Source organism: Cricetulus griseus, chromosome 2 (assembly GCF_003668045.3).
Source record: "Cricetulus griseus strain 17A/GY chromosome 2, alternate assembly CriGri-PICRH-1.0, whole genome shotgun sequence".
Taxonomy (NCBI): Eukaryota; Metazoa; Chordata; class Mammalia; order Rodentia; family Cricetidae; genus Cricetulus; species Cricetulus griseus.
This window is the reverse complement of record NC_048595.1, coordinates 181,142,923-181,166,290: the sequence shown is the minus strand read 5'-3', so window position 1 is coordinate 181,166,290 and position 23,368 is coordinate 181,142,923.

Genomic DNA, 23,368 nt, shown 5'->3' with positions numbered 1-23,368 from the left:
ACCGGACTGCCACTTGTTAACAGACAAAAAGCATCAGGTCTAAAACCAGTCTAACCGGAAAGTGCCTTTTCTTCACCAAGGTATAGCAAGGTGCTCCATTTAACTCTGCCACACCTCACACTTTAACAGATCTTCCATCTCAAGGGGCCACAGCAGAGCTTGCTTCATAGACTGAAAAGAAACTTTCTTCTCTTGCCCATTTTGCATGGTTCTGACATTGCATGCTAACATTTTAAATTGAATAGCTAAGGATGACAATGTGAGCAACATTTCAGGGAAGCGATAATGAGATTGATGACTACCTTATATGCCATCCTAGAGCCTTCATCCTGTGGCTGATAAAAGCAGAGTCAGACACCCACAGCTAAACACTGAACTAAACTCCAGGAACTTAGTTGCAGAGAGGGAGGAGTGATGAGCAAAGGGGTCAAGACTGGGCTGGTGAAAACCACAGAAACAGCTGACCTGAACAAGGGGACCCCAGACTGATGGCTGAGAAGGCAGCCTGGGACTGATCCAGACCCCCTGAATGTGGGTGTCAGTGAGGAGACCTTGGCAATCTACAGGGCCTCAGGTAGTAGGTCGGTATTTATTCCTGGCACACGAATGGACTTTGGGAGCCCATTCCACATGGAGGGATGCTCTCTCAGTCTGGACACATGGGGGAGGGCCTAGGCCCTGCCTGTGATGATATGACACACTTTGGAGATCCCGAATGGAGGGCCTCACCCCCCTTGGGGAGCAGAGGGAGGATGGAGTGGGGGCTTGTGGGGGTTGGCGGGGGACAGAGGAGGAAGGGAGGGAGAGGGAGCTGGGATTGACATGTGAAGCAATCTTCTTACTAATTTTAAATTTTTTTAAAAAAAATAATAAGTTTAAAAATCCAAAAGAAAATTTCAGGGTGGGTAACCTCACATGGGATAGTTACTAGGTTGTTATGGGTGGCTGGGTTTGGTGTTAGTCTTCCCGTGTCTATTCAGGGCTTGAATGGCATCAGCCCATGCTCAGAGCTATAACAGATAGGATGTTTTTGTAGCCAATGTCTGGAGAGGTTTTTCTTTCTTAATAATGTATAGCCTACACCTTATAAACTTAATTACTTATTTGATGAGCATTGATTGACCTCCCATATACCTTACTTATATCATGCTAGTTTTAGATATGAAACACAACCTAGTTTCAAGGCCTATTTCTGTCATGTTTTTATACTGCAGTAGAACTGATATTTAACTCCTCTGAATGTGTTTACTGTTAGAACTGGATATGATAATATATAGAAAAAAGCAAATATTGGTTTCTAAATGACAGCCTCTGCCTTTAAGAAAATCAGTTTGAAAATATAAAAATGTAGATAAATAGCTAAGGGATATTCCTAAAACAGAGAGTGCACACTGTGTAATGTGAGAAGCCAGAGAAGAGAATGGCCAGTTCTGTCTGGATGGAGACAGGAGCAGTACGCTGTAAAATACCAGAAAAAGGGTGACTGAAGGATGAGCATGAAAGGGCAGAAAAGCAAAGATTTCATCTTTCCAGTCTCTAGAGTCAGAGACACCTTCCCTGTAGCAGCCAAAGAGTTCATCCCCTCAAGCTGATGACACTTTTGTTCTGGGAAACTTGAATTCGCTCAGGTGCTGGGATAGTTCGGTTCAAGACCCATCTCTCTCTCTCTGTCTCTCTCTCTCTTTCTCTCTCTCTCTCTCTCTCACACACACACACACACATATGCATATGTACACATACATATATGCACATACACATACAAACACATCACACATACATAAAAAATATACACACATGCATCTATGCATGCACACATATATATACTATATACATACACATGCTATTACAGACACATATATACACACATATACATACACACCTACACACATATGCATATATACATACACAATGCATATATATACATATATACATATACTATATACAGACACATGCACATACACTATATATACATCCTATAATCAGACACATACTCACACATACATACACATATATACAGACATGCACACACACACACACACACACACACACACACACACACACACACACACACGCACACACTGCCTGATCCTTGTGGCATTTCTTCCCATTCAAAAGTATGCACTGAGTGTGCAATTCATCCCAGGCTGCAGTTCAGGAAACAAAAAGGGTAAAATTGGCAGATGAGTCATAGAGGAAGTAGAGGGGTGACTACTAAATAAATCTAGAGTTAAAAAATACATTTATCAGAGTAACACAATATGCTTGGGGGATTTACGATACAATATGTAGCCTACTTTGTTTTCTATAAGTAAAAATCTTAGAAATGCCGTCACCAGGACAGGTGTAATAGCACAGCCCTGCCATCCCAACTGGACAAGCTATTTCTTCTAACACATAAGGAAAGTATTCCATAGCAGCAGAACAATAAGAACTAGTGATGGAGAGGAAGCATGAATGCTTCTCCACACCCTAATCTAGGCAGACATAGCAAATCAATTATGCTGTGACTTCTCTGGCTCTTTGCTGTCTTTCTTCAACAGCAGCCCTACCAAGAACACACTAAAAATACCAGAGAAAGTCAGGACTGCAGTCTCACAGCAGTGACAAGACACACAACCAACTGAAAGCCCTGTTTACTTCTAGATACTCAACGTGACCCAGTTAAGCTGCTGCATTGGGTACTGATGCTCATTCAAGTCTCATGCCCACTTCTTTTTCAAACACAGAAGCAGAGAGGCAGCTTTAAGAAAACAAAAACAGAAATCTCTTGATGCACTTCAAATCAGGGTTTGGGATTTTGATTCAGAATGACTCACAAGGAGGGAAAGGCAGGGTTCGGTGTAGGTTTCCCAGCAAGGCCTACATCAGACTCAGAGCTATAAGTACAACAGTGGGAAAGGGTGGAGCAGATCCTCCCAGGTGGAGGGAGGGGCCAGTTCAAATAGTTCAGCTTCCTGTAGTTTGGGGTCAGTCCTAGAAGCTCTACCTGAGTTTGTTTCTTTCTTCAGCTACCTCCCCACAATGACTTCACAAATGTCTTAATAGCCAAGAATCATTCTGTTAAAAAAAAAAGCCAGACTATTGTTAGGGTCAGACCCTGAAAAAGGCCTTCCTTAAGCCACATTTACTAAAAGAGTAACATCTGTCAAACTCATTCTACCAACGTGGGCATGTCAATAGAAGCTCAGGCTCCTTCAGCTTCTGCTCTCGATAGAAAGATGAATTCTGAACTCACTCGAGTGCCTACACCCAAGTCTGACTTTCCTGCCTTCCTGTACCTCGAATTGCTTCCTGGGCTTCCACACTTAGATTTTCTATCCTCTTTAAGAGATCTCACATCAAAAATTCCATTTTTCATCTTTGCTTTCACTTGCCTGATCATCTGGAATCACAATTGCAGCATAATCCAATTTCTCCTCTTCCTCCTTTTCCCACCCAACAATTGTTTACTTGCATAATCTCTTTTCCAACTCTTCCACTGTCAATCCTTTCTGCCCAGTTTTTCTCATCTCACTATTGCTCTGTTGCAACATTCTCCCATCCAGATTCCCTGCTTTCAGGATCATCTAATCCCTTCGGCCTTCCACTCTATTTAAGCTAGGGCAACTAGATTAGTACTTCTACAAGGCATTTTCCTTTAGCATATCTGCTCTAACATTTTGAAACTTCCAACACCTTGACTATAAGATTCAAACAATTAAGCTCCATGTTAGGGCCTCCAATATCCTTGTTCCTTGTCAGTTTGCTGGTCAATTATGTGTCCAGGTTTACCTCTTTTTGTAGTCTGACACTGCAGTGGCACAGCACTTGCCCAAGGTCTGGGTTTTGTCCCCAGTACCATGGGGAGGGGGCAACACTACAATAAGATGCATTTTTTACAGCACATTTCCTTTATCAATAATGTGCTTGGTAATTTTCTGCCAACTTAACACAAGGTAAAGTCATCAGAAAGGAAGGAGCCTCAAGTGAGGAATCACCTCCATGAGATGGGACTATTGGCAAGCCTGGAGGGCGTTTTTAAATTAGTGATTGATGGGGAAGGCCCAGCCCATTGTGGGTGGTACCATTCCTGGACTGGTGGTACTGAGTTCTACAAGAAAGCTGACAGAGCAAGCTATGGGGAGCAAGCCAGTAAGCAGCACCCTCCATGGCCTCTATATCAGCTGCTGCATCTAGGTTCCTGCTGGGCTTGAGTTCCTACCTTAACTTCCCTCAATAATGGACTAAGATGCAGAAGTATAAGCCAAATTAGCCCTTTCCTCCCCAACTTGTTTTTGGTCGTGGTGTTTTTATTGCAGCAATAGCATCTCTAAGACAAGTACTAAAGGTGATTTTTCTGTAATTTATGTTCTATTAAGTGGTGCTGGGGGAGGGGGAAATACTAAATTAGGAAAATAACATTTAGAAAAAATTTTAGCCAATATACTATCAGACCTAAGTTAGCTTCTAGAGGAGTTACAATGCCCTGTTAGTCATATGGTAAGCCAGTAAAAATGTTCAAATTGGCTAAAACCATTGAATTATCCACATTATGATCTATGGTATGGCTGATTGCAGAATTGCCCACTTTGAGTGAATATAATTGTAAAACCAGACAAGTATTTGGTTAACATTATCTAAGTAAAATGGTTGGCTGTCTGAAATACTCCATCATTGACACATATTAATGGCATATGTTAGACTCTGCATTGGAAATGCATTATTCAGTTTGACTATTTCACCAGATGACCGTGACTCCACATGCAAAATGATGAACGCCTTTCTTCTCCTTCATCCTCTTGCCTACTCTGTTAGATGCTTGCACCTGCAGAAAGAAAAGTTCCCTTCCTGATATAAAACATCTTGTTCCATGTCATGGTTTGAATGAAAATGGCCCCCTTAGGCTTGTATATGTGAATTCTTGGTTCCCTTTTGTAGCACTGCTTAGGAAGGATTAGGAGGTGTGGTCTTTTTAGAGGAGGTGTGCCACTGGGGATGGGTTTTGAGGTTTCAAAAGTTAATTTCCTCTCTCCTCTCCTGTGTACTCTTCTTCCCTCCCCTCCCCTCCCTTCCCTTCCCCTCTCCTGTCCACTCCCCTCCCTTCTCCTCTCTCCCTCTCTCTCTCCATCTCTCTTTCTCTCTGCCTCTGGGTTGTTGTCTCAACATGTATGCTCTCAGCTACTACTACAGCACCATGCCTGCCTGTCTGCTGCCATGTTCCCTGACGTGACAGTGATAGACTCTACTACTCTCTGGAACAGTGAACCCCAAATTAAATGCTTTATTTTATGTCACCTTGGGCATGGTGTTTTGCCATGAATAGAAAAGTAACTAAGACAGCCTACACATCTGCCCTTCTCCTGCTGTTCTACCATGTTTCTCTCGGAGGGGCTGTAGCACATTTGGGTGGTGACTCTGAAATTGTGCTTGCTGACAGAGGGCTTAACACTCATACTGTTTACCCTGTTTATGCTCTAGTCTCTAGCAAAGAATGGAGGTATTTTTATGGTTTCAGATGTTATCTTTTAAGTTCCCTTGCCACTTTGCACTTGTGAAATCCTTAGGAACTCCCACAATCTTTTCTTCCTTGATCAAGTTCTTCCACAGACGATGAATTTGGGCATGTTTCTCTCCACACCCAACAGATTCATATCACAGAAGATTATACCAGGTAAATACACCCCTCCTCATTTTAATAAGATATGCCTCAGACTTAGCCTAAAAGTGTATCTTTTTATATACATTGCAAGAATAATTTGGAGACTTCCTATCCTCAAATCTTTATATATAAAAGCCTGCCACTCTTCCAAAATCAGAGAGTTAATTGGTATTATACTTTTTTAAATTTAATTTCTTTTTTCCTAGCTGGAAATCAAACCCAGACTCTTGGCATGCTAAGCAGGCTCTCGCTAAGCTGCATGCTCTCCACAGATGTTAACTTGGAAAAGTAAATGACAACTTTGCTATGCTTCAAATCTGTCAGATTTTCTTCCCTAGAAAATAATTGCCCCAACCAACTTCCAGGCCCATTCCTTTCCTAACAAATAAGCTATCCAACTGTAGTGCTGGGCAAAGAAACAAAATACTTTCCTTTCTGTTGCTGTCATAAAAACACTGACCAAAAGCAAGTTAGAGGCAGAGTTTGTTTTAACTTCATGCTTGCAGGTCACAGTCCATCACTAAGGGAAATCAGTGTAAGAATTCAAGTTAGGAACCTGAAAGTAGGGCAGCTTGCTGTTCCACACAGCATTACCTCAGATTGGTGAAATGAGCTCACAACCAGGAAAACACAGCAGAAACCAGGAGAGAATGCTGATCGATGTCTCCCTCTCACAGGCTCATGCTCAACTAAGCTTTCACATATAGCCCAGGACCACCGAACTAAGGATGCTGCCACCCACAGTAGGCTGGGCCCTCTTGCATCAATTAATCAATCAACCCATTCCCTCACAGGCATGCCCACAGGCCAGTCTGATCTGGGCAATTTTCAACTGAGTCTTTCTTTTCAGATGTCTCTAGTCCAGTGGTTCTCAATCTTCCTAATGCCAAGATCCTTCCCCATGTTGTGGTGACCCCCAACCATAAAAGTATTTCTGTTACTACTTCGTAACCGTAATTTTGCTACTGTTATGAATTTGTAGTGTAAATATCTGACATACTGGATATCTGATATGTGACCCCTGTGAAAGGGTAGTTCCCACAGGTTGAGAAGTGTGGATCTAGGCTAAGTTTGACCGTTAAGCTAGCTGGGTCAAAGGGCTACATCAAATCTACATTCCGGGAAACACAGCTCCATTTATTGATTTGTTTGCTTGCTTGCTTGCTTGCTTGCTTGCTTTTTTACTCAGGAGGCTAAATTTTCTCCCTACAATTAAAGTCCCCTTTGCTTTACTTTTGTTTCATTTCTTTTCTCCACATCACGTTCTTCCACTCTCCTTTCTCACAAGCCAGATATTGATGTCTCTTGAGGAAATCTTCACTCTAGGGAGCGAGCATGCTGCATCTTCTTCAAGAAAGCCTCGTCACCCTTCTCAGTGCCGATTCACCGTGTTTACCTCTCTTTGAAAGAGATTTTTGCCTGGTCTTATCACATTCCTCTCATGTATTCTCCTGGCTCATGTTTCAGTTTTCTTCCACCTTGTTGCAGCCCTGTACTTTCTACTTTTCTTATTCCCTTGGTTTCCCACAAGAGCTTTTAAGTGCTTGTGTCTCCCTGCCCCCTGCTCCCCAAGTCCCTTCACACCAGCTCAAGCTACCCTGCATTTAGTGCCCACGTGTCTGACTCTTCGCTCTGACAAGAAGATAAACAGAGCACATTTTCCAAGCTCCCTTTCTGTTCCTCCTAAGATTGGAATCTGAAATACGATCCCCCATCCATCATGCCTCCTCACAACTGCCTTCCATGGCAAAGTGGAGAGTCGCACGTTTTCTTGCCAAAGAAACAGGTGCCTGAGCTGGAAATTCCCCTGCGCTCTTCATTTGCTTACTTTTGAAAGGCTCAGACTCTTGGAAAGCTTAAGAAGATGGGTGTCTAGGGGACACTTCTTAAATGGAAAACACTTCTGTTTCATCTTAAAGGCTTGGGTATCACCACCTGCCAGGCTTTCCCAGGTACCAGTGCTGTGTGATTTTAGCCTGGGGGTGGGGTGCAGCTGAACGCTTGCTTCAAAACCCTCTGTAACTTTGAATATTTGGAGGATTATCGGTTTACTGCCTGAATTCTTGACACTGGCACCTTCTATTCATTGCTCTCCAGTTGTTAACAAAACTATGGACAGCAGGTGATTGGTTCACAATGACAGTGTCAACACTATCCGGAGTGCTCATTCTTCAACCAACAGGAAAGGCAAGGAAGAATATCGAAATGCTTCTAAGTGTGTGCTCTGCAGACATATGACAATCTGAAGACAGTGTGACCGCAAATGAAGGGGAACCCACTTGAGACACAGTCACTACAAAGATTATAAACATCTTTGCCTATGCTGGACTCTCCTTCGCAACAGAGCCACAAGAGACATCTCAGTGGAAAAGGCTGTTTGCCTTCGGCTCTAATAACCTGAATAGGTACAGGGCAATTAGCCTCAGGCTGTGGACTCTGGGGCATACTCTTGGTCACCTTGCAACAGGTGTGCCCTTCTCTTGCGCTCTACAGCAAACTGGCACCACAGGGCCCTTAATTCCCTGGCCCACACCGTTCCCTAGAACAATCAGCTTCATCTCCTGACTCAAACTATACATATTAAGCAGTTTTTCTCCCACTCACTTAGCAAACTTCTGGTGACTACTTATAAACACATTTTTGTGCTCATTCTTCGGTTATAGAAATAAGAATTAAAATACATAATGATGTGTACTAGGATAAAAGACAACTAATTTCTAATTCTGCCTCTGCTACTACCAGGCATTTAGGGTAGTCAGATCTCTGGATGTCTTTCTGCCCCCACTCCGGGGTTCAAAACTGGTTTCATTTGGGTTTTACCTAAGGTAGACCTCTAGGATAGAATTTTTCAATCTGAGATGACAATTCTTCAGTTGGTAATAAAATTAAGTTTTGTCCTGGAACAGTTAAGAGGGTGTTGCAAATAATAAGACTAATATCCTATAAATTTCTGCTATGGCTGTTCGAATTCCTAAGAACTGGTTGTTAAAATGTTCTTTTATTGTGAATAAAAGTACAAAAGTTTTTTTTAATAAAGATCTACAAATGTAGTGAGACAGAGAGTAAGCAGAATAACTGTTCATGGGCAAGGGTTATTAATAGAGACTGTCGGTAGACTTATGATTCCCTTTTAGGCTGATGGAAATGTTCTAAAATTAGGTGGTGGTGGTGGTGATAGTAGTATAAATCAGTAAAATACACTAAAATTCATTAATCATGAATATAAAATACAAAAATTTTATGGTATATAAATTAATAAAGCTGTTTGAAAATATGACAAAAGGCTGCTCAAGAGAGCCATTGATTTGCTTCAGGGCATGTGAATATCCTCCAAAATTATACATAAAAATTTAAGGAGAGGAAGTATAGATAGTTTTATCAGATTCTCAAAATGACCCAAGGCTCACTGACATTTTTAAATTACTTGTCCAGAATAATAGGTTTATTGTGTCATTTGGGGGGAATAGGGGTGGGGCTTGTGCCTGTGTATATGAGCTTTATTCAAACCCAGCATCCCCAATGCCTTCTTTTGATCTCCACATTCTCCCCTCTTTCAACCATCTTTCCTGTCCTATCACAGCCCCTTTCCTACTTCCAGACAGTCACCTCTTTTATTTTCTTTTAGATTCCATAAACAAGAGAAAATATGTGAGTCTAGCTAATTACACTTAACACAATGAGCTCCTGTTCCTCACATTTTCCTGAAAACTATATGATTTCACAGTTCCCTCAGTGGCTGAACTACTTCACATTTCACTAACAGCAAATAAAAAGGCCCATATAAATTTAAGGACCATTTGATCAAGTAGTTTCCTCCCAGCACTAAAATTCTGTGATTCTAAAACCCAAAAGTTCATTCCCCCAACATTAGATTAATAAATAAAAATTTGCTTCCAGAGCATTGTTCAATAATGTACATGGATTAGGCCAAATATATCATATTTTAAGAAGAAAAATCAGTGTGTAAATTTGAAATCTCATCAATGGTATCTTCACTATTGAAGCATATTTCATATCATATATTATAGCTATCCACCTTTGTCAATATCTGTGGGGTTTTAAGTCCTTTCTACAAATTGGAAGCCTTAGTGCCTCCGATATTTTTCTCTTATTGGTGATCCGAAATTCCAAAAGTGGGGCCTAGAGAGGTGGCTCAGTGGGAGCAGTGTTTGCTGTGCAAACATAAGTACCTTACTTCAGATCCCTAGCAGCCATGAAAATAGTCAGCCATTTATCTGTATCCCCAGGCCTGGAGGCGGAGGACAGGCACGTCCAAGAGGCTCACTGGCCACCGGGTTTCACCAATAACAAGCTCCGGGTTCAGCAAGAGGCCTTGTCCCAAAAACTAAGGTAGAATATGACAGGGGATACCCAGCATTGACCTCTGGCTTTCACATCACATACATAGGCAAGTGCACCCCAAAACAAATATGTATACATACAAATATGTATGCATGCATACGACACACAGAAACACACAGATGTGTACAAACAAGAAAACACAATTTCCATGGTGGGCTCAGCATGATGACATACTCCCATACTCCTGGTACTCAGGAGACAGTGGCAAGAAATTTCCATGAGCAGTTTGGAAGTCTGGACAATCTATGGGGCCATTGGTAGTGGACCAGTATTTAACCCTAGTACACGAATGGACTTTGGGAGCCCTCTCCACATAGACGGATACTCTCTCAGCCTAAACACACTAGGGAGGGTCTAGGCCCTGCTCCAAAAGATATGATAGACTTTGAAGATTCCCCCATGGATGGCCTCACCCTCCCAGGGGAGCAGAAACGGGTTCCGTGGGGAGCAGAGGAGGAGGAGAGGGAAAGGGAACTGAGATTGACATGTAAAAGAAGCTTGTTTTTAATTTAAATAAAAGAAAGAAAAAAAAACATAAATTGTTGTAAGTTCCTGGTCTGCTGGAGTTTCATAGTGAGTCTCAATAATAATAATAATAATAATAATAATAATAATAATAATAATAATAATAAATGATAATAATTCTAAGGATAGTAGAGCTTACATACCCTTCACAATTATTTCATTGGTGTGCAAACCCATTAGAAATAAAGATAAAGGAGAATAGAGACTAGAAGTGTTTACAAGAGCCTGGGAAAGGAGAGAAGAAGGGAAAAGAATGGTAAATGGGCACAGGAGTGCAATTGGATAGGAGGGAGGACTTCAAATGTTTTAGAGCACACTAGGGAAAGTGCAGCTGATAATAATTAATTGGACACTTCAAATTAAAAGAGAATTTTGGGTTTCCCCACCACAGTGTTTGAGGTGATGGATATGTCAATCACCATGAACTGATTTTTCCACTCTGTATATATTGTCAAAATATTATACTTTATCCCAAAATATGTACAATTAAAGGTGAAAGGGATGGCGAGATGGTATAGGTGTCTGCCACCAAGCCTGATGATGTGAGTTCAGTCTTCAAGACCCTCGTGGTGAAGTGAGAGAACAGACTACAATGAGTTATCATCTGAACTCTGTGTACACAATGGCATGTACACATATTCATGCACATAAATGAATAAATAAATAAATAAATAAATAAATAAATAAATAAATGTTAGAAGGGTAAAAATATGTATAGCTGTAACACAATTAATAAATACCCAGAGACAGATATTGGAGCCCAAGCTGAAGATCAGAAAAGCAAAGTAGCTAGCCACTAGAGAGTTCTCACCTCTGCCAATGCTCAGACCAAAGGGGCCATCCACTGAACCTCAGATTGCATTTCCAGATTGCACTGTTCTCCACCAAGCCTCAGGATCCTAGACTCCACAATGTGACTGGAGACTAATTGCCACATGAGACCCTTTGCTTCTTCCTTATATATCTTTCTAGTGCTGGAATCAAAGGAGTGAGCTCTGTTACTTTTTTAGACTAAATCATTCTTGTATAGCCTTCAGTGGCCTTGAATTTAGAGAGAGATCATCTACCTCTGTGTCCTGAGTCCTGGGATTAAAGGTGTATGCCACAACTGCCCAGTTTCTATAGCTCTCTAATGTGGCTGGCTTAGCATTCTGATCTTCAGTGGCTTTATTAGATCATAAACAATATATCATCAGAGATAGCATAAAGAGATATAGAGGTACTCACAAAAGGACCCTGTACATCTTATATAAGCAGGGAGACTGGGTATTTTTAAGCAGAGTGCCAATTTGGAGATGGGAAAAAATATTTCTGAGTAAGGAGAATGTTTACACAAGAGACTGGGTTGGGTTCTCCTGGGAAGGCAATGAACTATCAGTCAACAACTCTCATGTGTTCCTTCATGGAAAGGGATGTGCCTAGTTTATCTAACAATTCTAAAAAAGAAGGTTCCATGCATCCGGTAAGTATTTAATGTTTGTTAAATGACAGTGTAATTTTCCATTTAAAAAATGCTGTTGGCAATAAGCAATTGACTACCACCTGGTCATCCATTTACAGCAAATTCTTTAAGCCATTCTATGAATGAGACCTATTTATGTGTGATTTTTATGAAAGAATTTCCAGATTGTATTATTAAATGAAAAAGCAAAAAATGAGAGTGTAGAATACTCTCATTTGAGTAACAATGAAATGAATGCTGATGTCTTGCCTATGATCAGCAGTGACTAGTTTCTCTTCTCACATCTATCTGAGTGTTTTAAATGATTCTGTGTTCAAAAGGTAACCTCTTTCTCTAAGATTTAGAAGGTTTTCTGGTATAATTTCACTGAATAGATTCTCTGTGCATTTAGTTTTGTCTTAGTTACTCTCTGTTTCATGGATTCTTGGCTCTGGTCTCCTTCACATACCCAGAACTCTTGGAAGATTTGGTCATTCTCTCTCTCTCTCTCTCTCTCTCTCTCTCTCTCTCTCTCTCTCTCTCTCCTCTCTTGGATATGTTTAAATTTCTCTACACCCTGACATTCTTTCTTCTGATTAATGTTTTTATGTTGTGTGGTGAATTTTGATTTTTTTTCAACTATTCTCTCTCTCTCTCTTTTTTTTGGTTTAAGGCATTGAACAACTATAAGAATGTAGGGATGCCTTTTAAATTTTTATAATTTATTTTTTTAAGTTTCACTTTACATTCCAACCTCAGTTCTTCTTCCCACCCCTCCTCGGATTTCCCCTCCCCTACCCCCCCAGCCTACCCCACTGCATCCACTCTGCCTTATAGGTAAGGGCTCCCACAAGGAGTTTGGCACATTAGGTTGGGTCAGGACCAAGCCCCTCTCCCATGCATTAAGGCTGAGCATGGCATCGCCTTATAGAGAAAAGACTTCAACAAGCTAGCTCAGGTACCAGGGTTAGATCCTGGTCTTACTGCCAGGGGCCCTGACGGGGTGTCTTAATGGCTTGTTTTCTCATATTTTTGGTCTTTATTGAGTTTTGAGCATTCCATCTATGAGAATGGGTATGTCCTCTAATTTTTCTCCTTGCCCCCATTTTTTGGTATGTTTATTTTGAGTCCTCCCAATAAGTTGTCTTCACTTGGATTTATTCTCCCTGCTACTATTTAGAAAAAAACCCAACTAATAGAAACTATGAGTTGACAGAAATCCCAGTGATCACCATGCAGTAAAATATACTTGTATGCATCACTTATGTACCTAGTAATTTTCATAGACCCAGTTTCTAGGGTACTTTGCTAACGGTTGTCCTCCCACACATCCAAGATGTGTATATGTTTGTTTGTCTATCTGTCTGTGCCAGTGCCCTACAGTTCCTGAGAATGAGAACAATTGCATCCACCTGTAGACCAACAAGTTGAGCATACTTCTCATGACCCTGTATTTCTGGTCAACCAGACAATAGCAGGGGTAGTGTCCTTCATATATTCTTCAGGATAGTCACTCCAGGATGAATGCAAAGATGCCTAGCCTTAGGGCCCCATGTGGACTTCTAACATATCCTCTATGCCAGTCTTGCCTAGCCATCTCTCTCTGCCTGTGGTGCTCCTGGATTCAAGTTGCAACTCCACAGCCTTTTCAGCCTCTCAGGTTTCAGCCTTTCAAGCTTATGATTCCCACAGTGTCCATGCTAAGGATGGGACAGCATATCCCTGACCACTAGCCCCGACACAAGCTTGGAATGGGCTCTACTGTACAGCTAAGCACCAGTTAGCAATTCTCTTAGTTGCTTCTTACATTGGAGGATGAGGACTCTAGCCTCAGTTCATTTGTTTTCCCTGCATCACCTTTCTTTTTATCCGTGCTTTTCAGCTCTCTTGTGATCTCCTTTATATGCTTCTGAGGTTCCTCCCCTCTTCCTGAGGAATAGAATCTAATCTTCAGTGTCATAACTCTTTCCATTCACTGGGTCACACAGAGGCAGACTCTAACTCACCTTCGTACCTGAGCACATTCCACCACATTTTCTTTCTTGTTTTAACTTGAATATTTTTTATTTATTTTTTATTTAAATTAGTAACAAGCTTGCTTCACATGTCAAACCCAGATCCTTCTCCTTCCCCACCAACCCCCTCAAGTCCCCACCCCATTCCCCCTCCAATCCCCAGGGAGGATAAGGCCCTCCATAAAGGAGCTCCAAAGTCTGCCATATCATCCTAGACCCTCCCCCATGTGTCCAGACTGAGAGAGCATCCCTCCATGTGGAATGGGCTCCCAATGTCCATTCCTGTGCCAGGGATAAATACTGATCCACTACCCAAGGCCCCATAGATTGCCAAGGCCTCCTCACTGACACCCACATTCAGAGGGTCTGGATCAGTCCCATGCTGGCCTCTCAGCTATCATTCTGGGGTCCCTGAGCTTTCCCTTGTTCCGCTCAGCTGTTTCTGTGGGTTTCACTAGCCCAGTCTTGACCCCATTGCTCATCACTCCTCTCTTTCAGTAACTGGATTCCAGGAGTTCACTTCAGTGTTTAACTGTGGGTGTCTGCCTCTGCTTCCATTAGCCACTGGATGAAGGCTCTAGGATGGCATATAAGGTAAGTTATCAATCTCATTATCAAGGAAGGGCATTTAAGGTAGCCTCTCCACTATTGCTTAGATTGCCAGTTGGTGTCATCCTTATAGATCTCTGGGAATCTCCCTAATGCCAGATTTCTCTTTAAACCTATAATGTCTCCCTCTATTATGAAATCTCTTATCTTGCTCTCCTCTATTCTTCCCCGGACTCAAACTTCCTTCTCCCCCATGTCCTCCTCTTACCTCCTCTTTTCCCCATCTCTTTCTCCCAACTCCCTCTCCCCTCCCCCATGCTCCCAATTTGCTCAGGAGATCCTGTAACATTCCCCTTCTCCAGGGTAGCATTCAAGTCTCTTTTAGGGTCCTCCCTATTTCCCAAACTCTGGCAGTGGGATTGTAGGCTGGCAATCCCTGCTTCATGTCTAAAATATACATATGAGTGAGTACATACCATGTTTTTGTTTTTGTTTTTTTTTGTTTTTTGTGACTGAGTTATCTCACTTAGAATGGTTGCTTCTAGTTCCATCCATTTGACTGTGAATTTCAAGATTCCATTGCCCCCCCAGTAAGACTCCATTGCATAAGTGTACCACATTTTCTCTATCTACTCTTCAGTTGAGGAGTATCTAGGTTGCTTCCAGGTTCTGGCTATTACAAATAGTGCTGTTATGAACATAGTTGAACAGATGTCTTTATTGTATGAATGTGCTTCTTTTGGGTATATGCCTGAGTGGAATTGCTGAATCTTGTGGTAGACTGATTCCCATTTTTCTGAGGAATCTCCATACTGATTTCCAAAGTGGCTGTACAAGTTGACACTCCCACCAGCAAAGGAGAAGTGTTTCCCTTTCTCCACATCCTCTCCAGCATAGACTGTCATTGGTGTTTTTTATTTTAGCCATTCTGACAGGAGTGAGATGGTATCTCAGAGTTGTTTTGATTTGCATTTCCCTGATGGCTAAGGATGTTGAGCAGTTTCTTTTGTTTTTTAATCATTTTTTTATTTGAATTAGAAGCAAGATTGATTTACAGGACAATCCCAGTTCCCTTCTCCCTCCCTTCCTTCCCTACCACACCCCCAACTAAAACCCTACCTATCAAGTACCCTTTCTTCTATTCTTCCCCTGACTCAACCTTTCTGCTCCCTCATGACCTTCTGAAAGAAGTTTAGCTAATAATTGTATTGTATCAGGGAGCCTTTAGAAGCATCTTATAAAATTTCCACTCATAAAATTAGGTGGACATGCTTTATTGGTTTTCTGTAGTGATTGTCTAAGATAATGAACATTGGAGACTCAATGATGATGCCAAATTACTGCCCCCCTTTTAGATTCAAATTACCATCGGCTCCCCAGAAACCTTGTAAATCTCATCCTGTCTTTGCCAATTCATTTATACTCACCTTTTAATTCTTAACATCCATCACCTGCATTGATGTTAAATGAATTCATTTCATCATGTCAATTACATTGAGTTAATAGAAAAAAATGTACATCCTTTAGTAGTCAATATTTTTGTCTTACCCTTTTAAAGGTAGGTTGGAAGAGTTCCCCTTGTAAACTGGACAAGGTAGGGCATACTATGACCTCAACACTCAGACAGGGGAAATGCAAGTTCTGGCTAGCCATAGTTGGACCTTGTCTGGGGCAGGGGAGAGGAAAAAGAGAGAAAAGGTACCTTTTCAGTTGTAGAACTCTAGGCTCTAATCTCAGAGTCAATACAGTCTTTTTTTAAACAATGAAAGCTTTGTGCTTCGCTGCACATTAGAGAGCTGTCTCATATCCATTCACACCAGTTGTTATGGTGATTGCCTATGGGTACCACAGACACATTCTAACTCAACTTCTATTTTTATACGACTTTTCTGAGACTCTGCAGACACCTGTCTCATTTAGCAGCTAGAATATTTAAGCACCAAGATGCTTTTAAAATAGCAGATAAGCCAGCCATAATGACATATTTTAAGCCAGGAATTTTATTACTGAAGACTAAGATTTCACATATTTCAGTGATGTCATCGTAGTACTGTATCCAAATTCAAGAAAATGCAACCTGAATCAAACTAAATCAGATGGAGGAAAAAGTGGATTTGTCTAATGTTAAATGAAAAGAAAAAATCATTTGTGCTTTTATTGCTGCTCCATAAATTATGACAGAGGGGATATGGGAAGCTGGGCGTGTGTTGCATGCCTGCAATCCAAGTATTCAAGAGGCTGAGGCAGAAGGATGGTGATTTTAAGGTGAACCAGGGCTATAGAACCAGATCATGTCTCAAGAAAAGGGATGGATTTAGGGAGAGGAAGGAAAGATAAGTGAAGATAATGAATATATATACAGAAATATATATATATATATATATGTATATATATATATATATATACATATATATGACTAGAATACTTCAGATACATGTCTGAAATTGTCAAAATTCATGTACAGTACATGCTAATAAATGTTTCCACTTTTTTGTTGGTTTCCTGAAATAGGTTCTCACTCTGAGGCCCAGGCTAGCCTAGCCTGGAACTCACTACGTAGCCCAACTCTTGGGTAAGTTAAGTAAATTTAACTGTCTCCAACTCCCAAGTGCTAGGATTACAGGCATAAACAATTAAATCCAGAGAGATTCTTCATATTTTTTTTAAAAAATGGATTCTGCCTCTTTTTATTTTCAGATCTATACAGATTGCAAACCAGTTTAAATCACCCAACTGAGGCAGTTAATGTCTTATACCGTTACCCTGATGAAAATAAAGTTCCTTTTTGCTTTGATTTGACATTGGTTTCTTTACTGCCTAATAGAACACTCTACATCTTTCATATTCTTGATTTTTCATATTCTTCAATTCAGATTCCTGATTGAAACTAGTTTGCCTCTCATAATTTGGTCTGGATCTAGACATAATCCATCTTTTATTGTATTTCAAACACAGGTCTTTATATGTGTTGCCTAAGTGTGTATACATCCTCTAGGTAAATGTATACATGTAAGCAAGAACATGTGGAGCTCAGAAATTGATGCTGAGCCGGGTGTTGGTGGCGCATGCCTTTAATCCCAGCACTTGGGAGGCAGAGGCAGGTGGATCTCTGTAAGTTTGAGGCCACCCTGGTCTCCAGAGAGAGTGCCAGGATAGGCTCCAAAGCTACACAGAAAAACCCTGTCTCGAAAAACCAAAAAAGGAAAAAGAAAAAAGAAAAAAGAAATTGATGCTGAATGTCTTCCTCATTTTCCACATTATTTCTTTTGAGACAGGACCTCTTATTGCACCTGGAACTTGATGGTTAGGCTAGACTGTATGGTCAGCAACCCCCAGGGATCCTCCCCGTGTCTGCAACCCCACATTGGGAATGCAGGTGCACACCACTGCACCTGGAGTTGTATATAGATGCTGGGTCTCCAAACTTAGGTCCTCACGTTTGCACGACAAGCACTTTATGGATGGAGCCATCTTCTCAGGTACCATCACCCCTTTAGTGACATATGTGACTCTGAGGGGATTTGACACACAAACTTCTCTGTCCTTTAACAGATTTCTCTTGTCAAGGAGCACATGACAAAAAAAGAGGTCTGTGAAGTCATGAGATAGATCTCAGACCATAGAAAGTTCAAAGTGGCTGGAACATCAATGATGTGGGTAGTGGGTTTAAAGAGCTTTAGAAGGACTAGATAAAGTGACACCAGTTGCCTGAAAGAGGCAGAGCAGGCCAAAGACTAATTGCCACAGCTTTGTTTAAAGCTTCAGTATGGGGGCAGTCAAACAAAGGGATTTAGGTTGGGACTTCTTGCCTCTTAACTATGTAGCCAAGGCTAGCCTGGAACTGGATATCCTCCTGCCTCCACCTCCTAAGTGCTAGGGATACAGGGATATACCACCAGCATAGCTTACCATAGGTGCTGAAAACATTAATGTTTTATCATTGGATTTCTGTATTACAGAGATTCTTAAAGACAAAATAATACAATACCACAGATTTATTACATGAATGCCTTATTATGAATCCCTCGTGTGACATAAAAATGAATTGTTCTTCTAAAGTGAAGACAGAATTGCTAGTTAGATGACAGCTATGAATAATTCAGTAGAAGCAAGGAATTTCAGTGCTTGGCTTACCAATGACACATTCACAAAGGTGGGAGAAATTTGTCTGTTTTCTGTAAGATTTCTTGGGTTCTGCTGGAGAAAACCCACTCACTGGACAGAATGAAGATTTAGCACTTTATTTCTAAATAACAGCAAGAATTCAGCAGCAACTTACTGGATAATTTGCGTTCTCTAACTGAATACAGATGCACTATGGCTTAAAAAAAAAAAAAGTATCTTCCTTACAATTAAATGTAATGTTGGTACTGACAGGATTAACACAAAATGCAAGCAAGCCCAGAAACTGAGTAGTTAATGCTAATCTTTCGACATTTTGAATTGTCTTCTATGCAAACAGGTTTAGTATTATGTAAAAACTCTAAAAGCTGGTTATTTTTTCTCCCAAAACTTGTGACTCAATCCTGACAATGTTTCTAACTGTGAATGCCTCCAATTGCCAGTAGGAAGTCTATAAGTCATACGTGGGAACTTTAGAAAGGAAGTCTAATAATCAGTTCAAGCATGCTTAATTAATACTGGCCTGTTAGCACACTGGGGTTCCTCCTAACCTAGGTCTGCCTTCTTGTTACAGTTCTCAATATCATGAAGATTTTGTTTGTTTTAGAGTATTCATCATTATCTAGTTTGTAACTTCAAGCTAAACATTGCTGCCAGTGCCCTCAGTTATTAGCCATATGCAGTCTTTGCTCATCTACAGTTTACCTGTCCCTGATGTCCAAATTGGTCAGCCAATGTCGAGCAACTGTGATCCTATGTTCCGATGCCTCCCATCAGAATAATGAAGACAGCTGTTGGCATTGAGCTGGAAGCACTTGCCTTATGCATATAAATCAGGTTTCCTTAACTTACATCTCTTCCTTTCATTACATGTATTCATTTAGCAGCTGATGAAACTGCCTAGCATTTAAATAGTGGGGCATTTTTTTTCTCTGCAGAATTGTAAAATCAACATATCAGCTGAAAATTAAGGACAGTGGTGATGAATGTCCTGAGGCAAACTCATTGAATCACTGTATTTCTTACACATTTGGTAACTGCTTTCATGTTTGAAGGTCAAGTAGAAATCAACATAAAGGGGTGGTATAATTTCCATGAAATGTGTAAGAATGTGAAACTGGCATAAATGAGGCTAATACTAACTATGTGATAAAAGTATGAGCATTAGCCACAGACAAAGGTTAAATGCTCGGCCACTAAAACCAACCAAGAGAAATGGGAGGCAGACTGTTCCCTTGAGATGTCTCTGTGTCTGTGTGGTAGCTGGTAGAAAAAGGGTCACGGTGAGATGCTCCATGAATAAGTGAGACAGGGGCAGGGTAGCATCTTGACGAGTCAACGGTGGTGGGAGGGGGGTGCAATTGCACAGACTTAGTAGTCAGAATGAGGAGAGCAATAAAACTAGGCACGATGGTGAAAGCCTGTCGTTTCAGCATTTGGGAGTCTGGGACAGGAGGATTGTGAGGTTGAGGCCAGTGTGGGCTGCATAACAAACTCCTAACTCAGAAAAAAAAATAATGAAGAAGATTGGGTTCTGTGAGAAGGTACACAATGGACTGCAAGAAATGCGTATGTCTGTATATTGCTTTATAGTGAGATCTAGGACTTTTTGTATTGGCTTAATTTCTACGATATCTTACAGCCTGAGCAAAGAGAATGTTCTTACAGTGTCAAAGTTTTCTCCAAATGCTTAGACATTGGTAAATTGAAAGAGTTTGCAAAACAAACACACAGAAAAAAATATTAATTTAGCAATGATTTACAGATTTACTCATCACTTAACATATTCCATGTGTAAGTATGGGTTATAATTACTGGTTCTATATTTAAATTCTCATCAAGTATGAAATAATTATACTCAACCCAAATACCCATTTCAGGGAGATGATTCACAGTTACAAATTTTTCCTTCTTTTTGTTTGTTCTTCGTGTCTTTCATATCATGCGTCTCCCTCCCATTTATTACCCCATCCCTCATATCTACCCTCTGTCCTTGCAACTGTCCCCCACCAAAAATAATAAAATAAAGTAAAATTTAAGAGAAATAGAAAGTAAAAAAAAGAGAAGGAAAAATCAGTCTCATGGTGGAAGTTGCAGTGTGACACAGTGAGTCACACAGCAAATCCTTTTATCCACATATCTTTACTTGCAAGTGTTCATTGCAAAGAGTCATTGGTCTGATTCGAGGCCTATGGTTTCTGCTATACTACGGATGCTGGGCCCCCACTGAAACTCCTCCTGGATATCTTGTTGTTGTCCTGTGTTGTGGATAATCTGTAGCTTTGGGTCTGCAGGACCAGTCCCTTCACATGCTCCAGCAGATCACAGATGGGGTGGATATTGGGTTGGGTCAACACATAACCCTGGTTCTGGGCCTGGGTAGTTGCAGGGTTGGTCAGCCTGTCAGACCAATTGTCTTCACTATCGGGGCGAGCTCTCCTGCATTGCCTTGGTGAATTCACTCCTTGCAGCAATGAGCAATGGACAGGGCCATTTCATGTCCTCAGGGTTGGCTCTCCCACACCTACACCTTCAGGGCCAGCTCTATTGTGTTACCCAGGCAGGTGTAGGGGTCACTCTCCCAAGTGTTCCAGCTGATGAGGGGCAGGTCTAGCTCTTCCACTCTTAAGACCTCAGGGCCAGCTCCAGTATTGATGGGGAGTACATCTCTCTCCCACCCATGCTGCCCCATGACAGATGGGTAGGTAACAGGAACAGCTCTCCCATGCTCACAGCTTCGTGGCTGGCTCTCCACCCATATCTCTGCCAATGGAGCTGACTCTATTGTGCTGCTCACACAAGGTACAGGGCCTGCTCTCCTGAGAGAGTTATAACTTTTAGCATCAATAAAATTTAACTTCAAATTTCTACTAAATTTGCCCAGAATAATAACTGCCACAGAACCCACAGGACTTCACTTCTGAGCCACAATCGGGTCTTGCTGAGCTGCCCAGGCCTTGAACTTGCTCTAAAAACCCAATGTTCTTGACTAAGACTTAACTAATTAAACATCTTCAATATTTGTTTACATTACAACTTTAGCATATTATAATTTGAAGGGAAACAATTATAGAGGCCTTTTAGTTTAAGCTTCTTCATGGTACAAGTGAGACAGAGAGGCACATTGATCCCCTATATAATACTAGAAACTAAAGTTAGAGGTGGGAGTAGAATCCAGATCTCATAATGCCTGGTTTCTTTCTTTCTCTTGAGTTATGTTTAACCAATAACAATCATAATTTTTAAAAAATAATTGAACACAGACTGGAGAGATAGGTCAGTGGTTAAGAGCATTGGCTGCTCTTCCAGAGGACCCGGGTTTCATTCCCAGCACCCTCATAACAGTTCACAACCATATATAACTGCAGGTTGAGAGGATCTAATGCCCTCTTTTTGCCTCAACAGGCACCAGACACTCGGATGATGCACAGACACACCTGCAGGTAAAATACCCATACATGTAACATAAAATAAATAAATTTAAGAAAATAATTGAGTACTGAAATATTGGAAGAAATGCTCAGGTGGTGACATGCTATTTTATTCTATTCTTCTGTTCAGTTCAATTCTGTTCAATGTTAATGGAACATAATCAGAGAACAGAGAAAAGATTCAGAAACATGCTCCTATGATTATACGATGCTGGCCAAGGCTGGAACTTTGTTGAATATAAGTTATATTTGAAAGGAATGGTTGTTCTAGAGACAGAGGAAATATCTCAGCTATAAAGTATTTGCTGAGCAAACATGAGGGCCTGAGTTCAGATCCACAGCACCCATGTGAAAGGTGCCACAGCAGTATACATCTGAAATCCTAGCACCGGGGAGGCAGGGACAGGAACATCTCAGGGGGCTGCAGGCCAGTTAGTCTAGCTAGATTAAGGAGCTCCAGGTCCAGTGAGAGACTGTGTCTCAAAAATAAAATGTGGAGTATGATTTTTTTTTAGTATATCTTTTTATTGAGGTGGTTTTTCCATTATTAGGGTAAAGAGAAGGTTCTCATCATGAAAAGGCTGTAAAAGCAAAACAAACAAACAACAACAACAAAAAACAAGCCCTGTATCACAGAAATGGTTGAACATTAGAAGGTACAGAAAATAAATATGTTATGCATATCATTGTATTCTTCTAATGTGGAGTATGATTGAAGATGGCATGAAACATAACCTCTGGCATTCACAGGCATGTGAACATTACAAACATACACAATCACATATAGCACACACAAACAAAATGGAAAATGCTTTCTCAGAAACTAGTAGAAAATGTAGGATCAGTTTTGCTGTTATTGTAGAGGTTCAAGGCAGTAGTTCATCCATGCCACATTTTATTTTCCCAGAGAGAGGAAATGACCAAGTCAAAGATTTGCACTCTCGGTGGCTACTTTGCTTCTCTTTTAACGGGGGTTCCTTTTTTTCTGGCCTGGGAATCAGATCAGTGTCTTGCTCAGTCATCATCAGAGAAGCTTCCTCCTGCAGCAAATGAGTGCAAATATAGAGACCCACAATGGGACAATGCACAAAAGGTGAGAGACCTTGGAACACTCAGTCTGAGATGGAACATCTCCATCAAATCCCTCCCTTCAGTTGTTAGAGAATACTGCAGAAGAGGTGGAAAGAGTGGGAGTAAGAGCCAGACAGGATGGAGGAACCAAGGAAACAAGGCCTTCCCGACGAATTAGCACTGCTGTAGCATGCACAAGGCTGCCTGGGTCTAA